The sequence below is a fragment of the Eptatretus burgeri genome, chromosome 14 (genome assembly GCF_056783735.1).
Source record: "Eptatretus burgeri isolate ZD-2024b chromosome 14, Ebu_testis_v1, whole genome shotgun sequence".
Classification (NCBI taxonomy): Eukaryota; Metazoa; Chordata; class Myxini; order Myxiniformes; family Myxinidae; genus Eptatretus; species Eptatretus burgeri.
The window spans coordinates 42,953,236-42,971,649 of record NC_140974.1 but is presented as its reverse complement, the minus strand read 5'-3'; the positions used below and the strand labels follow the sequence as shown (position 1 = coordinate 42,971,649).

The window sequence follows — 18,414 nt, the reverse complement described above, 5'->3', positions numbered from 1 at the left end:
GGCAGGTACCCCTTCTCCTCGATGAGGTTCGCGAGTTTTGCAGGGGTTCGATGAGGTGTGAGTTCTGCAGGGAATGCCTTGGCCGCGTCGTGGTCCATGGAAGCACGCTCCACTACAAACTTGATGCGTGCATTGTGGGTAACTGTGGGAGGGTGAGTAGTCTGCGCATTGCTTGTGGGGGATTTTTACGGGTGATGCTGTATTCGGCAGCTGATAATAGATATGGTGAGCGATGTCATTGTGTAATTAGTCCATATGTTGGTAGCTGCTAATTACACCAAAAGATATGCTGAACTTTTCTGCGATGTCGTGAAGTACAAACAACCAGACCGACTACGATGCACTCAATTTCATGAAGATCATATTTACAACACTCAGCTCCATTACTGGTCCCGTATGTTGCGCATGCGCACACAGCACTCACGTTAAACCCGAGGAAGGGTAATACATCACAATATCTCTCCCTTTAATTACAAATCCAACCGGTCTGGATGTTTTGATACACAGGAGGACCTATGCAAAGGAGTTGTTTACAGGTACAGATATAGGTGACATGGACAAACGCACCAGACTAGCAGCCGGTACAGGTACAGGAACTTCGGGCGGAGACGCTTGACTGACAAATTCAGATGCAGCTTCGGAAACAACAGTTGCAATCTCAGACTAGGGAACAATAACTGGATGAATCACAGGAATTGCAACATCCTACAACTCAATATAACGCAGCTTGATCTGATGCATGTGTTTCCTAACTGTACGCCCATCTTTCAGCTCAACACGAAGAACATGAGTTACTTCCTTGCTAACAACACCTGGCAGCACCGGCGGATTTTGGGTGGGGCATGGGGGGCAATGCCCCCCTCCTTTATTTCATTTTACAATTAAGATAAAAAATATCCCGTGTTTAAACGTGAGCAACAAAGCGAAACGGAACCCAAGTGCATGGATATGTTCTTCCAGCCATGGCAGATATCATGGTATTTGCATGGAGTGATGTGACTGGCTGCATCCTAGCCTAGTATTATACAAATAACCTGGTGTTGGCTTAGTGGTTAGGGTGGTGGCTTGGGATCCGAGGGTCCTGAGTTCAAGCCCTGTTGGCTGCTGAATGAACACCAGGGGGTTGACTCAGCCTGTCATTCTTCTTAGGTTGGCAAAATGAGTACCAGTGTAGCAGCCAAAAGGCTGCACACAAAGGGAAGGGGTATTGATGGATGGGATTCTCATCTGGTATCGGTGTGGTGCAGGCACGATGGGCCGGATGGCCTCCTCCTATGCATAATTTCCATGTAATCCTTTTTCAAATCACATTAACAGTTGGCTGCAGACTATAACACACATACAGTACATGAGACGGAACTGAACTGTGAACACAAATCTAAAACTGAAGCTCTTCATGGGTCCCCAGCAATTTCTTATGAAAGAATTCCCGGTTACGTGTGCACGGTAAATTTTTCATTTTTCAAGGTTACATTTTTATGCAGAAAATACAGTGAATAATTAATCTAATTATTAATTACCATCCGTTTTGCAAGCTCATGGCACAAACAGTTACACACAACATGATAAAATGTTGATGCACCAGAAGAGCTTGATGCTGAGGTTAGGCACACATTAACATTAACAGTCCAAGTATTGTTGCCGAGATAAACACTTCGACTTATCGTTATACCGACACGGGGTATGTATTTTGCCTTTTCATCCAATTCTGCTTCACACTGCGTTTCTCTGCTTAAATGGGTCTTGATCGACCTGTTGATGCTATTCTGCTAAAATAAAACAATACACGAAGCACGTGCTTAATGGATATATTTTTTGGATGCTGTTCGAGAGACGATTCTCAAAAGAATCAATGGAAATTGCTGGAGCATGTGACTCATTGTTAAGATGTCACAAAAATGGCATTCATTCACATCCACTCTTGCAGAAATACGCAGACCCACTCAAAATGAATCCTCAGTTTGCGGCTGCAGAAATGGACCTTTTTACCAGGACGGAATCTGTTGTTACCCTTCAGAGACTTCTAAAATAATTGTCTCAGAGAATGTACCAAAACTATAACAAACTCATTCAGTTAGCTCTCAAATTGCCAGTCGGGGCGGCCACTTCGGAACGAAGCTTTTCTGCAATGAGACGGATTAGAAACTGGTTGTGCTCAACCATGGAGGAGGAAAGACTTTTCATTGGCTCTTCTTCACATAGGAGTCGATTGAATTGCGAAATTGATTCCAGAGGACATTGTGGACGTTAACACCAACCGAAGGGAAAGACGATTGCACCTCCATTTGTCATTAAGGTAAGAACAGTATTTATTTTAAGACATGATTCATAAAGTGCTCGTTAATTTTTTTTTTCATTATTCAATAATTTGTTGTTATGCTAATACAGTATTGGTGGTAGCTACTAAAAATGTCAAATAATCTGGCTAAAAGAAAAAACAAGCAGTCATAGACTGGTACTTACGAAATCGTCAACTTGACCTCTGACCTTGTCTAATAAAAGCTGTCTCTTGAGAAGGTAGCGACACAAACCAGAAGTTTCTACGATGAGTCTGTACCAAACCATCAAAAATCGAATGTTTTGGATGTTTGACCGCACTGTGACCTTGACCTTTGACCGATTTTGACCAAAATCTAATCAGCGCTAGCCACCACCCTCGTGAATCACGTGGTGTAATTTGACGTTGGAAGCTTCTTCCGTTCTCGAGTTATCATTTTTTGGATGTTTGACCTCACTATTTAATAAAATAATATTAAATAAATGCGTGGAGAAATGGAGATTTTTGCTTCGCTCGACGTTACGAGTTCGTTTTAACTTCGATTTTAATTTTGTCTTCGGTTTTTGCGATCGCTTAGGACGCTTAAAACTCGATTGTCGAAATTCTGGTAAAAATCTGATGTTTTGGAGACGTTTTAAGATTGTATAAAAATATTTCAGTCGACGCATCACGGGTCGTCCCATGATGCAGTCCGCTCGAGCAGACGCGTCGTTGATTTACGTTAAGGTAAAATTGCGTGGAGAAATGGAGATTTTTGCTTCGGTCGACGTTACGATTTTTGATGGTTTGATACAGAATCATCGTAGAAACTTCTGGTTTGCGTCGCTACCTTCTATCGAGACAGCTTTTCTTAGACGAGGTCAGAGGTCAAGTTGACGATTTCGTAAGTACCAGTCTATGACTGCTTGTTTTTTTGTTTGTCTGTAATCACGTATAAAAAATTCTGCAGAGCACAGTTATCATTGGAAATTTTTGTAGCTTCGCATATCAGAGGCCTATACAGGTCAGTTTCAGCACATAAAATTTTGAAGGTCAAGGTCAGAGGTCAAGGTCACTTTGTCGCAAATCAGGGGAGTCGGCAAAACCCTTATTTTTTGAGTAATTTTGATCGGATCGTCTTCAAACTCCATGGGAATATAGTTCATCGTCTGGCGCTCAGCTGATTCATTTTTGGTGGCGATTGGCCGTGACCTTCATGGTTAGCGCCTAAGGTCAAACATATTTGACCCCAAGGTCAAATTTTCAAGTTTTAGGAACCATATCGTGTAGTACCTCAAATTGAACACCTCGATGAGTGCTTTCTAGATATGTCAAGCTTGAGACATTATGACGTCATTTGGTGACGTTATGAGGCAAACGCATATTTTCCACGGTTACTCTGTAGAACGATTCTCATCGGAATCTCTCGTAGGCAGATACTTCTCAAGGAATCGCTCCTGGTGGATAGCAGCTCTGTTCACCTCAGTGTGACCTTAAAGAAGTCACACGTGGTCACCTTTTGGCAAGATACGGGTCACCCTGCGGGTGACATTGGTTTATTTTGGATGTTTGACCTCACTGTGACCTTGAGCTTTGACCGATTTTGACCAAAATCTAATCAGCACTAGCCATCACCATCCTGAATCATGTGGTGCAATTTGACATTGGTAGCTTCTTCCTTTCTCGAGTTATCGTGCCACCAAACAAACACACAAACAAGCAGTCATAGACTGGTACTGACGAAATCGTCAACTTGACCTCTGACCTTGTCTAATAAAAGCTGTCTCTCAAGAAGGTAGCGACGCAAACCAGAAGTTTCTGCGATTATTCTGTACCAAACCATCAAAAATCGTAACGTCGACCGAAGCAAAAATCTCCATTTCTCCATGCAATTATTTAATATTATTTTATCAAAGTCACAAAACCGTAATATTTGGCCATCCACCAACAATCTTTACATAATCCGACGGCTTAGCGAGTCAGGCATGCGACGATAACCTTTATTGGGATAAAAAATGACTTTTAAACACCATCTTTATCGAAAACACCGTCAGCGGGCACACGGAAAACCTTTACATGATCAACGACACCTCTGCTCAAGCACGCTGCACCACGTGACGAGCTGTGACGTGGCGAGTGAAATATTTTTTAAACAATCTTAAAACGTCTCCAAAACATCCGATTTTTACCAGAATTTCGACAACCGAGTTTTAAGCATCCTAAACGATCGCAAAAACCAAAGACAAAATTAAAAGCGAAGTTAAAACGAACTCATAACGTCGAGTGAAGCAAAAATACTCCATTTCTCCACATGAATTTACGGAATTATGTTTGACCTCACTGTGACCTTGACCTTTGACCGATTTTGACCAAAATCTAATCAGCACAAGCCATCAACCTCCTGAATCACGTGGTGTAATTTGACATTGGTAGCTTCTTCCGTTCTCGAGTTATCGTGCCTACAAACAAACAAACAAACAAACAAGCAGTCATAGACTGGTACTTACGAAATCGTCAACTTGACCTCTGACTTTGTCTAATAAAAGCTGTCTCTTGAGAAGGTAGCGACACAAACCAGAAGTTTCTATGATGAGTCTGTACCAAACCATCAAAAATCGAATGTTTTGGATGTTTGACCTCACTGTGACCTTGACCTTTGACCGATTTTGACCAAAATCTAATCAGCGCTAGCCACCACCCTCCTGAATCACGTGGTGTAATTTGACATTGGAAGCTTCTTCCGTTCTCGAGTTATCATTTTTTGGATGTTTGACCTCACTGTGACCTTGACCTTTGACCGATTTTGACCAAAATCTAATCAGCACTAGCCATCAGTGTCCTGAATCACTTGGTGTAATTTGACATTGGTAGCTTCTTCCGTTCTCGAGTTATCTGTACCAAACCATCAAAAATCGAATATTTGACCTCACCGTGACCTTGACCCTTGACCCTTGACCGATTTTGACCAAAATCTAATCAGCACTTGCCATCACCCTCCTGAATCACGTGGTGTAATTTGACATTGGTAGCTTCTTCCGTTCTCGAGTTATCGTGTCTACAAACAAACAAACAAATAAACAGAAGCGGAAGGCATCAATATACTTACGAAATCTTTAGATTTCGTAAGTAACAAACAGAAACGGAAGTCATCAATATACTTACGAAATCTTTAGATTTCATAAGTAACAAGCAGTCATAGACTGGTACTTACGAAATCGTCAACTTGACCTCTCACCTTGTCTAATAAAAGCTGTCTCTAGAGAAGGTAGCACCGCAAACCAGAAGTTTCTACGATGATTCTGTACCAAACCATCAAAAATCGAATGTTTGCCCTCACCGTGACCTTGACCTTTGACCGATTTTGACCAAAATGTAATCAGCACTCGTCATCACCCTCCTGAATCACGTGGTGTAATTTGACATTGGTAGCTTCTTCCGTTCTCGAGTTATCATGCCTACAAACAAACAAACACACACACAAACAGATGATGGAAGTCATCATATCAATAAACTTACGAATCTTTAGATTTCATAAGTAACAACGGCAATTAAATAATGAATGCAAACTGTATTTGTGATGTCATGTGCACTGGAACTACACTAACAAATGGTAATTTTGGAAGTCAGACCTAGCTACCCATTATTGATACTAGTACGTGCCCGTAAAAAAAAAATAATAATAATAATAAAAAAATTAATAAATAAATATTCAAACCGCAAGCAACAAACAACAACCACACAGGCCGTTTCTTCACTCTCGAGTGCCCGTACGTGGCCCGGAAGTTCGAATATTATTCGTAGTTACGATTATTCGCAATTTCGTTTTAATACCCAACTATTCAATGAGCGCCAACGTATTTTACCCTTTCGCAATGTCGTGGCAAGGTAAAACAAAAAAAGAAGAGAAGAGAGAGAAAAAATTACTTCCCGGTTCGGAGCATACCAGCACTCTGATGTTACCGAAATTTATGCACTGTCTAATATGAAAACGATCATAACTTGGGGCATTGTGTTTATCTATAAATGCGCACAAGAAATCGAGAAATTATTAGAATACACGAAGTCATCATAATCCGGAAGTCCGTACGTTGTAACCCGTAATGGATCCAGAAGTCCATACGTTGTCACCCGTAATGGCGAACGCGGCTGAGCTTCCCTTCCCCATCGGCCACGCCCATGTAACAACGTGTCTTGTCATTGGTTTGGTAAATAAATGGCCATAACTTGGGAAGCACTTGTCCGATTAATATCAAACCTTGAAAAGGCACATCCTCAGGTCCCCTTCAATATATCTGGCAAGTTTCAATTAGATTGGACCAGCGGTTGTCGAGAAACAGCGGTCACACACACACACACACACACACACACACACACACACACACACACACACACACACACACACACACACACACACACACACACACACACACACACTGCTGGAATTATAGATAGATGAAGCTTGCTACCCTCCCAAATAGAGAAGTCAAACTACGCCTATGGTTTTGAGTTCTCGCTTCATAAGCAATTCGGCTGGGGGTACTCAAGTTACAGTATGTGTTCTGGATTTGTTACTGAGCATCATGTGTGACAAACACGATTGAAGCGAACCTTGAGTAACGCGCCTTAACCCTTGCATGATAATCTGTACAGCACGCTCTGACTGATCATTAAAAGTGGGTTTAAACAGAGTGGAACGGACATGTTTGATAGCATTCAATCTCATAAATTCCTGAAATTCCTGACATGTAAAACACGAACTATTATTGCTTACCAACACATCAGGTAGACTGTGAGTAGCGAACATGACAGGTAAATTCTCAATGGTGGCGGCAGAAGTGCTGGTGGACATGATAGAGCACTCAATCCACTTGGAAAATGCATCAATGAAAACAAGGAACATTTTTCCTAAGAACGGACTTGCAAAGTCAACATGAATTCTGGACCAAGGTTTGGAAGGCCACGACCAAAAACTCAGCGGTGATTCCGCTGGTGACTTGCTAAGCTGCGTACACGTATCACATCAATGAACCCAAGATTCATGTTCGGAATCAATACCAGGCCACCAAACATGAGACCTTGTGATAGTTTGCATCATAAAAATACCAGGGTGGGTACTATGTAGTTCAGCAATCAATCTAAGCCTGGTATTGGCTCAGTAGTTAGGGTGGCGGCTTGGGATCCTAGGGTCCTGAGTTCAAGCCCCATCGGCCGCTGAATTAATACACCAGGGGGTTGACTCAGCCTGTGATCCTTCCGAGGTTGGTGAAATGAGTACCAGTTCCAGTGTGTGTACTGGTAGAGGGGCACTGCATCAGTGACACAGTCGCGCTTCAAGAAATGATAGCTACCCCGGCAGCTAAGCTGCCATACGACCACCAGTAACCAACTTCTCTCTTCCCTGCTTTGGCATGATGTCACGTCAGCCCCAAAGTAAGCATTCTGACTGGGCAGATAACTCATCTCGACTACGTAAATACGGTTTGTACTCCTCTGAGTCTGGTATACGGGACCAATCGCCAATCAAAACACAATGCTTAACTACAGACAACACAGAATCTCTATTAGATCACAACCTCACTTTAGCAGCAGTGACTGGAGAACTGTCACTCTCAAACGCATTCATAGCCAATACAAGGTCAGCAGGTTGAAGGGTATTGTTACAATCACTGATGGGTACCAACAGTCGACTCAATCCATCAGCACAATACCCAGTGCCCAGCCTGTAATGAATAGTACAATTGTAACCAGACAGTGACAAGGCCCACCACTGAACATGTGATGACGCATTGGTGTTGATTCCCTTGTTCTGTGAAAACAAGAAGGTGAGCGGTTTGTGATCAGTTTCAAGCTCAAATTTATGACCAGACAAATACTGATGAATCTAGGTTACCCCAAACACACAGCCGAATGCTTCTTTATCAACCATACCATAGGCTCTTTCAGCTTTCGTCAAGCTTCTGGAAGCAGACACAACAGGTTGTAATTTGCCTGACTCATTAGCTTGTTGTAACACACAGCCTACCCCGTAGGCACTGGCATCACACGACAATACAAGATGCTTTCATGGATCATAATGAACAAGCAACTTGTTAGAAAACAAAAGACCTTTAGCTTCCCTGAAGTTGCCCATCCTGGGCGTTGCCCCAAACCTAAGTTTTCCATTTCCGAAGTAACTGATGCAGGTGTTCTTGCATTGTACTCATCCGTGGCAAGAAACTGCCAATATGGTTGAGCAAACCCAAAAAGGAACGCAATTGTGACACATTTTCTGGTTTGGGTGCGTTCTTGATGCCTTCAACTTTGGAATCACATGGCATGATCCCAGTGGCAGTGACTCTTCTGCAGAGGAATACTACTTTGGGCACCATAAACACATTTCTCATGTTTCAGTCTGAGTCCTACTTTGTCCAAACGATGCAGGACTTCCTCCAGGTTACTCAGGTGTTCTGCAGTATCGCAGCCCATGATCAAGATGTCATCCTGGAACATGACAGTTTTTGGCACAGATTTCAATCGACTCCATGTTTCTCTGAAAGATGGCAGCTGCTGAACATATTCCAAAAGGACAACAATTGTCGATGAACAGCCCATTGTGAGTGTTGATGCAAGTGTGTTTCCTCGACTCCTCATCCAGCTATTGTCATGTAGGCAGACGTCAACTCCAACTTGGTGAATGACTTTCCGCCAGCTAATGTCGAAAACAGGTCATCCGCTTTGGGCAATGGATACTGATCCTGCATGGAGTGGTGATTTATGGTCATCTTAGATCCTCACTGCTCCATCACCTTTCAGGAGAGGAACAATTGGACTAGCCCATTCATTGAACTTAACAGGAGAGATGACCCCCCCACCCTGGAGTCTCTCAAGTTCACACTCAATCTTTTCCCTCATCAAGTAGGGAACAGATCTTGCTTTACAGTAGATGGGTTTTGCTTCCAAGTCAAGATGAATCTTAACTTTCATCCCCATGAAGGAACCAATTCCTGGCTCAAATGGAGATGGAAACTTATGCAGCACTTGAGCACAACTGGAAGCCTCCGCTGTGGACAGCTTTTTAAAATCTCATGCCAGTTCAGCTTGATGCTCTCAAGCCAGTTCTGACCGAGTAATGGAGGGTCATTGCCTGGTATAACCCACATAGACAGTTCATAAGTCACACCATCATAAGACACACTGACATCTGTGCTGCCAATCACTGGAACAATTTCCTTGGTGTAGGTCCAAAGTTTGGCCTTCACTGGACTCAATGTGAGCTTCACAGCCTCACAGTTCCACAGTTTGTAAAATGTCTCCTGGCTCATAATTGACCGACTCCCACCTGTGTCCACTTGCATTGACACCTGCTTGCCAATCAGTTGAAGATCAACAGTTATCGGTGTGGTGCTGCCATGGATTGTATACATCTCACCATGCAGTGATGACTCAGAAGCTCCAGCAACATGCTTGCCATCGTCCACATCATGGGTGGTGCCAGTACCGTCACCACTGCTGGATTGGGAATACCTCTTTTGAAGATGCCCAATCTTGCCACATCCGTTACACGTGTACCGCTTGAAACGGCACTGGTGAGCCAACACAAGTTCTTGAGGCTTCTCGCTACCGATGAAGCAGGTTTCAAACACACAACTGGCTTAGGTCGAGCCTTATACGAAGATTGAGCAATCTTATTTACAGTAGCTACACTTGAAGAGTTCTGGCTCTTCGACGAGATCTCCTTCAAGTTTTCAGCAGTTGTCATGCACACCTGTGCAATCTTCACTGCTTTTCCCCAAGACCAAGGTCGTCTTCTTGAGCAAGTTTTCGAAAGACGACGATATGATTTACCCCAATCACAATAATGTCTCGGAGCATCTCATCAAGCACAGCAGCAAACTGACATGGTTCTGGGAAACGGCGCTGATCAGCGATAAAACTGGAAATGTCATGATTTTCCTGGCGAGTGTGTGTATAAAACTTGTGCCTCAATATGATTCGACCAGCTTTCGGCTTGAAGTGTAGCTTGATGAGGTCACAGAGTTCTTCATATATGTAAATACTTGTCGGTAGGTCTTGTCTTGTGTTGTCGGTAGGTCGCCGTGGTGACAGCAGGTTTTTATGAGTCTGTATACCTTCTGCCCACACACAGTTTCCATTCTTACATACATCACATTCTGATTAGGATACATACATTCATTCACACATCACAGTTTCCATTCTTTAACTCACAGGACATGACATCTTTCCTTTCTACAGGTAAATTATGCTGAGCGTTTTTAAGATGTAACAGCTCAGATGGTGCTGTTCGTAGCAAGATGGTGATTTACACGAAGATGCGCTGAATGTTTCCATTGTGTAATGTCTGTATGTGACGACCTGGTAATTACTGGATACATCAATAGATGCTGTTCATGTTTTCATTCTGTAAGTAACTCACGGGGGATGGCGTCGTGAGGAATGACGCGTTACACTGGTGAGACATCCCACAAAACTATGTTTATGCCCTGAAGCTACAACACAGTACGTACAGTACCGCATGCTTAAAGTGCACATAGTGGGACGTCCTGCGAAACTACGTTTATCCTGCAAAACTACAATACACGTACAGGAAGCAGATCATGTTCACAGCTCATGGAAGATATGTTTTTTGCATACGTACAGGATTGTACTGGACTGTACGTACATCCAGCTGCTTTGTGCATCGCTCATGGAAGATAAGTTTTAGAACTGTTATGCTCGTGGCTCATGAAAAAAAAGGAAGCTTGGAGGAAGCATGGAGGCGAGGAAGCGTGCGAGCCCGCAAGTGAGCAAGCGAGCGTGTGGTGCACGTGTGGGTGTCTGACCAGCACCAACAACGAAACAATTCGTCCTTCCCAGTGCTTGAGCAAGCGAGCGTGTGGTGCACGTGTGGGTGTGAGCAGTGCTGACGAGTGAGGCATGGGTCGGTCACCAACGAGTGAGGTGCGGGTCAGTCACCGACGGACCGTGTGGTTCACTGGACGTCACCAGTTTCGTGAAGTGTAAGGAGCTGCCCGTGTCGCAGCACCAGGGTCTAAACCCACGACAGACGATCTCCGTACCCTCCCAGACGTCGATTGGCGTTCAAGGCTGTTCGCGAGAGGGTGCACGGAAAGGCTGGGTGCTAATGACGGACGTGACATGCACACACACATTTCAGGATGTTTTCACTTCATGGACAACTACTCACTGGTGAGCGAGACCACTCTTCTGCCCCCCCCTCCCCTCCTCTGATGATCTGCTGGGTACCCTTGTCTTTGTTTATCTGTAAGTCAACCCCCGATAAGCATCTGCTCTCTGTCTCTTTCCTGGCATTTTGATTGATTTTGCCTGAGCAATTATTCATTTTGGTTGATTTTGCTTTGAAACTTATTCATTTATTTACCTCAGAAAATAAAAAGTTCTTTTTATTTATTTATTTTATTATTAATAAATTATTTATCGACTTCCAACCTGTCCGTGTTTGTCCTTTCCTTCCATTGGTGTAGCATTGTTCGAACCGAGAGAGACTGGGAGGTAATTACCACAGATTTGACCAAAAATAGTCGGCATGCACCAGCGGTTAAAACGCTCGGCCGCCCTAATTAAAATCTAATTGAGATAACATTGGTGCTTTGCCGAGGGCGCGCTCCCCGCTCAGGTAACCACGTGACCTCTAGTTAAACGGCATAATTAGACGGTGGACACTGGAACTCGTGGTTAACTGGGTGGCATTCGTGGTTCTAAAACAACCCACTGTGCCACAACGTCAATTGTGAGCGGTGGCCCCAAGTCCGGCTCTTCCGAGGACAACCGGGGATTAATCCCCTTGAGTGGCAAGCTGGTGTCTTGGTACAATACATAATATATTGTTACGAATTCGCGCCCCGCCGGCGTGCGATCGACCGCGTGTAACCAATAGCGGCCGCTTCGCCCACCGAACGTGCAATTCAGTCATGACCCTCCTGGAACTACCGCCAAGGAGCTAGTCACGGGTGGGGGTTTAACCTCACCACAACTCAGTTCTACCCGCGCAAAATATGGTCCGATCGCCGAATGGTCGATTTACCTAAATACCCGCGCGGATAGCGTACCAAGGAGTTGTACCACGCCACAGGTCGACTCCGGACACGAACTGCTTAAGCGGCTCGTTCCGTTCTACAGGGATAACCGAGCGGAGTTATCGTCGACCTTGACGGTTCAGATTATTTACCGGGTGTTTTAAACCCACTACCAATCCCTAACGTGATGCAAGATGGAGATTCAATAAAAGGAAAAGACGAAGCAAAACGGGGAACAATCGGACAAGCACATTTATTCACGGAAGCACGGAAGGCACGTATATTACAGTCAAAGGGATACAATAAAAGCAATACACGTATCCGTTTATGCAAAGAAAAACACAAGCAAAGAACCAACGCAGATCTACAACCGAATAAGGCGATTCACACGGCAACACTTAAAACAGTTCTACTTCTCAAGACTGGCGCCACCCACAGACATTTACACAAAACCCCAAAAGAAAAGGAAGTCGCAACTTCCCTGAACGCGTCGTCCAGCCCTTGGCGACCGCAACTCTGAGTCCCTCCGGCGTGGTCCACTGGGCTCGTGCCTCGCGCCTGCACGTGTCGTCCGCCCGACCCGAACGAATGAACAGAACCTCAAGCAGGGACTCTCCAACAACTCTTGACAATTCTCATTCAGGCACAACCGACCAGCGACTCTCCACAACTCTCGACAATTCTCCTCCAGGGACAAGGGAACAGGGACTCTCCACGCCCACCCTTTTGTAGGGTCGGGCTCCACCCTTCGCTCCGCTCCGTTCTTGGCTCCTCCTTCCTTCGAGACGCTTCCAGAAAATGCCTCGAAGGGGGGTGTTCCTCTCCACCGGCCACGTCACACCGCGCATCCGCCAATCGGGAGAGGACGTGCCACCCCCTCCCCCTTTCACACCAAGCGCGGGGAAAAATGGCGGGAAAACCCCACAGGCATTGTTGGTTTTCTTCTCCACGCGCCGTACGACGAGGGAAGGAAGATTCGGGCGGGAGATATTTGCGTGGGCATTTTGGGCGGGAGATGCCCCTTCGCACGCTTGTTGCTGCTGCCACTCCACTCCTTTCATCCGTCCCGCGGAGATCGTGACCACACGGCGCTCGTTGAAGATGGTGGTAGCGTAGTTGTGGAAGGTGGCGTCGTGGTGTGAATGGCGTGATTGTTGGCGTCGTGTAGTGAATGGCGTGATCGTTGAGATGTTGTATGTGGCGATGTTCGTTGTTGTTCTTGCACCAAAATAACGACAGCAAAAGAAAAACGGCTAACTGAAGAATCGCAGCCCGAATGGATCACATATATTCCCTCTAAACCACGGGTTTGGGCTAACTACACATGAACTTACCGATATATCTCACCTGAGGACCATTTCTGGTGTATTGCGAATTTCCACAGCCGTAACACTATATTATATATATATATATATATATATATATATATATATATATATATATATATATATATATATATATATATATATATTGTTGTGGATTTCAGAATCGGATCCGAATAATGGACACAACATCCAGGTCCTCAGACAGTTTCAGTATTTACAGAAATGCATGTTCAGAATAGATCTATCCCCTTGTCTGGTGGGATTCTCCCTCTTTGATAGAATCTTTGATAGAAGATTGATACCTCTTTGATAGAAGTGTTGGAGAAGGGTAAAGAATCGGTTTCCTTTCTTTCTTATGGGATAATATAACCTTTTCCTCTTTAAGACACATTCATGATGTCTGATTTTACACCAGTATTCATTTTCCGCATGAGAGATATCCACCGTTCATACACGCGAGAGATCGCCATTAGTCTAACGGAGACTCATTCTACCCCTTTCCATCAAGACACATTGGCTTGGAATTAGAGGATTTATTTACACTTTTGACTTGCAGGACATTTGATTAAACACACCGCGGGCTTGTCCTGAACAGTTATTCTGACAGTCAGACATGGCTGTGGATCATTTACCTCAGGCATCCACCTTTTTCCATTGATGTTCGACACCCAGCTCTCATTCATCGACGTTCGACGCCTCGTTCGGCAGCTCTATGGACGCTGGCTGGCTGCTGTTCGTGTCGGGCTGAACGGGAAGGTAATGGTTGCCGTTGACGTTTTGTGAGCGCTTCACGTTTTCGCTCAGTAATTCCGGAAAATGGCTGCTTTCTGGCGTTCGTCCGGCGCCCCGAACATGGCGTCGTAAGCCAGGCCTGTATTAATTGGGAGTTGCATCTTATTCGATGGAGGGGAAGGAATGATTTCGGGGGTTGACGGTTGGAGGTCACGTGCAGCGATGCGCCAATCGACAAGCTGGATTTGGCTTAAGTCTGCTTGAGGCTCCGCCCACACTGGTCGCCTCTAAAATGGACTGGAGGACCACCTTCCTGATAGTTGGTGACAGTTCCTGACCGTTGGTGATGGTTGGTGATAGCTCCTGACGGTTGTTGACAGCTCCTGATGGTTCCTTGCAGCTCCTGACCTTTGGTTGCAGCTCCTGATGGTTCCTGAGGGTGGGTGGCAGTTGGACCGTTCCTGATGGTTCTGCTCGGTACCTGTCTCTTGGCGTACCTGATTATTGGCATACTTGATTATTGGCGTCCCTGATTATTGGCATACCTGATTATTGGCGTCCCTGCTTATTGGCGTCCCTGATTATTGGCATACCTGATTATTGGCGTACCTGATTATTGGCATACCTGATTATTGGCGTCCCTGATTATTGGCATACCTGATTATTGGCGTCCCTGATTATTGGCATACCTGATTATTGGCGTCCCTGATTATTGGCGTCCCTGATTATTGGCATACCTGATTATTGGCATCTCTGATTATTGGCGTCCCTGATTATTGGCGTACCTGATTATTGGCATACCTTATTATTGGCGTACCTTATAATTGGTGTCCCTGATTATTGGCGTACCTGATTATTGGCGTACCTTATTATTGGGTACCTGATTATTGGCATCCCTGATTATTGGCGTACCTGATTATTGGCATACCTGATTATTGGCATCCCTGATTATTGGCGTACCTTATAATTGGCGTCCCTGATTATTGGCGTCCCTGATTATTGGCGTACCTTATTATTGGTGTCCCTGTTTATTGGCGTACCTTATTATTGGCATCCCTGATTATTGGCGTACCTTATTATTGGCGTCCCTGTTTATTGGGGTACCTTATTATTGGCATCCCTGATTATTGGCGTACCTTATTATTGGCATACCTGATTATTGGGGTCCCTGATTATTGGCATACCTGATTATTGGCATCCCTGATTATTGGCGTACCTTATTATTGGCATACCTGATTATTGGGGTCCCTGATTATTGGCATCCCTGGTTCCTGGGGGTGACGATGTGACGGTGATTGGTGTTCGAGCCTGTTTGTGGGTGGGTGCACGGCGCGGCAGGGCGCTGTCAGTGGACCAAAGTACGCACACACATTTTGGGTAATTTTAGTCGACGCACGACGATTTCTGCCTTGGTAAGCTGAGACCGGATTTCTTTTCCTCCTGAATGATCTGCTGGGTACCCATGTCTCGTGTTTAATTGTTGAGTAAAGCTTGGTGATAAGCACCTGCTCTTTGTCGATTTTTCTATAAATGCTTGTTTATTTCTTTATTTGTTTAACATTATTTTGATTGATTTGAATTCAGGCATTTACACCAACGGAAATAACAAGCTCAAATGAGCTAATATCCTCATCCTCTTAATGATGACGTCATAAAAACGAATATGACGTCATTTTGATGTATCAGGTTTGCGATAAATTATCTCTGCTAATGTCCGGCTTGATTCCCACAAACAAAATTCAAACAGCTTGCCTAGTTTCGAGATAATGGTATAGGCGATTTCCATTAGCGGCGATATTATGACGTCAACTTTTTTTCTAGGAAGAATTTCCAAAATTGGAGGTGGTTACTGCCTGCGCGTGGGCTTTCTGCATATAGATGGTAAGTTTCACGAAGATCCGATGAAAACTCTGGGTTGTGAAACAAAAAATGTCAAAAAATAGGAATGACGTCATAAAAATTGATATGACGTCATAGTGCTGCATCATATGTGCGGTAATTCATCTCAGCTCATGCCCTATTCGATTCCTGCAAACAGAATTCAAAAAGTTTGCCTCGTTTCGGAGATAATTTTTTAGGCAATTCCCATTAGCGGAGATATTTTGACGTCATAACTTTTTTTCTAGGAGGAATTTTCAAAATCGGAGATGGTCACTGTCTGCGCAGGGTATTTTTACATATATATGCCAAGTTTCAGGAAGTTTCGATGAAAACCTGTAGGCTGTGAAACAAAAAAGTCCACAAGAAGAAGAACAACAACGTGAGTAAGACTTAGAGATCCTCCACGAGGATCTAAAAAGTTCTTCAGTTTATTTATTTTTTCTTAATAATAAATTCCTTGTTTACGTTTCAACCTGTCCGTGTTTGTCATTTCCTTCCATTGATATAGCATTGTCCGAACCTAGATAGACTGGGAGGTCATTCCCAAACTAACCTGTCATAGTTGGTGTGCACCAGCGGTGAACGCTCGGCTGCCTTACTTCAGATCTAATCAAGATAAGATTGATGCATCGCCGAGAGTGTGTTCCTCGGTCAGGAGGTTATGTGACCTCTAGTTAATGGCAAATTAGTCGGTGGATACTGAAACTCATGATTAACTGATTGGCGTTCGTGGTTGTGAAGCAACCCACTGCACCATTAACTTAATTTTGAACAATGGCCCCAAGTCCGGTTCTTCCGAGGAGAAACAAGGTTTAACCCCCTCACAATACACTTGGCTGTAACAATATATATATATATATATATATATATATATATATATATATATATATATATATATATATATATATATATATATATATATATATATATATATATATATATATTGTTGTGGTTACTAAATTCGCAAACCACCATTCAGGTCCCTTAGGTGAGATATCTCGGTAAGTATATGTGTAGTTAGGCCCAAACCCGTTGTCTAGAGGGAATAAATGTCATTCATGCGTGCTGCGACTCTTCAGGATAGCCGTTTTTCTTTTACTATCTTTATTTTGGACCAACCGCCATTGTTACCACCACCAACCACAACATCAACCACCCACCACGGCGCCGCTTCACGTCACACCTCGCAACCGTCGCATCGCCACCGTTCTTGCGCCGCTTGTGGGTACCGGTGTTGGACTCGTGCAGGGCGTGCGCCGAACAGCGTGTACAAAACCACGGATTTTCAGCTCCAAAAACGGATCAAAAACGACACACGCCCACTTTTGTTCCGTCCAATCGGTGAGCGAGGGGCGATTTGGCCCCGCCTCCAGGGCATTGGAGGGCGATCGCTATATGCAAATTTATGGATCAAAATGCATTCACGCCCACTTTTTCTCGGGCCAATGGGGAGCGAGGTGAAAGGTCGAAGGCAGGGGGTCAAAGATGAGAGAGCGAAGCCACGGGGCTTATATAAGCGACCGCGTTCGTCAAGTCGGGAGAGTTAAGACTTCGCAGTTGGTGGAGTTGGGAAGAAGAAGCAAGAAGGAGTTGGTCGTCGTCGTGTGCGTTGGAGTCGGAGCGAAGGGGACGGAGCTGTGGAGAGGCGGCGAGGGCAGACGAGGGGGTGCTCGCGTCGTGCCGGGAGCTGCACACCAGGGAGGCCGACGGCGCGACCTGGTCGAGGTGGAGACGCTCGTCGCGGGACTCGAGGCAGAGTAGAAATCCTCCTTTCCCCTGAGCATCAGCAACCCCCTCCTGTTTCCCCCCGCGCTGAGATAGTGCGACCAAGGGGGCCCCCTTCCCACCCCCTACCAGACACTGTCCGCGAGGCCCGCGGAGTTGAGGCACCATCGCCGCTCCGCGTCTCATCACCAGACGGGTAGGCCCGACCCGGTCTCGGCCTCAGGCCCGCCTCATCCTTGAGGGTGTTCTTTTTTCTTGGTTTTGGGTATGTGTTGTCGGCGCCGTCTGTGAAGTAAAATTGTATAAGTGTTGCCGTGTGCTCGCGTAATCGGTATTAGATCTGCATTGTCGCATTTGCTTTTTGTGTAAAATTTGCATTGTGTTTCTTTTCCTTTTCTATGTGCTTTTGGTGGAATTGAATATGTGTGCTTTCCGTTCATGGCGAATAAATGTGCTTTGT

The 18,414-nt window shown here is 44.8% G+C and overlaps 1 long non-coding RNA gene across 1 annotated transcript in view; it reads right to left on the bottom strand.

Moving 5' to 3' along the window:
- The window catches only part of LOC147013046 (uncharacterized), an 81,070-nt gene extending 64,098 nt beyond the window's left edge, over nt 1-16,972 (bottom strand). The window contains exon 1 of the long non-coding RNA XR_015051166.1: nt 14,249-16,972. This is a non-coding gene — a long non-coding RNA (uncharacterized LOC147013046). The remainder of the gene's footprint in view (nt 1-14,248) is intronic.
- Between the last annotated feature and the right edge of the window lie 1,442 nt (nt 16,973-18,414).